Below are 685 nucleotides of genomic sequence, written 5' to 3'. Positions count from 1 at the left end.
TTTGAGGTATGAGATCTTCAACTTTTCTTTTTGAGCTCTGACATATATTTTTGCATAAGTAAGCCCACACACCTATGTATCCATCCTAACAACTACATTCTGAATTTTTAAAATAATGTCAAATTTCTATACACTAGGTTTGATTGACATTTTCAACTTATGAAATGAATTATGCACAAAGATCATCATGAATGCAGAGGAAGTCAATCCCATTGACTTCACTTGTGATTTAAAAGCATATGCCCTTTGACGTATGAGATCTTCAACTTTTCTTTTTGAGCTCTGACATATATTTTTGCATAAGTAAGCCCACACACCTATGTATCCATCCTAACAACTATTTTCTGTAGAAATGTTTTGCTTTACTTCTCTTACAAGAAGAGAATGAATGTTTCTCACTCAAAATATAGAGCATGATGTTCTGTAAAAATGTTCTACATGTTCATGGTGTTTTCAGAACCAGTCTTATTTATCTAAATTCAAAAGATTTACCTTTGTTATCACAGCCTATTTTCTTACTTAAGAATTTAGATTTGAAATTTCCGATATTTCCATCAGTCCCAGAGTTAACTTGAAGGCTGTTTTGTACACCATGCTGACCATTTTTTCTATAATTTTTAATCCTTTTGTGCTGGTAAAAACTTTCATCCATAACATTATCTTATAGACATCTTTTTAACAAGTC

Source organism: Propithecus coquereli, unplaced genomic scaffold (assembly GCF_000956105.1).
Source record: "Propithecus coquereli isolate 6110/MARCELLA unplaced genomic scaffold, Pcoq_1.0 Scaffold278, whole genome shotgun sequence".
In the NCBI taxonomy this organism is placed as follows: Eukaryota; Metazoa; Chordata; class Mammalia; order Primates; family Indriidae; genus Propithecus; species Propithecus coquereli.
This window is presented reverse-complemented; position numbering follows the sequence as displayed.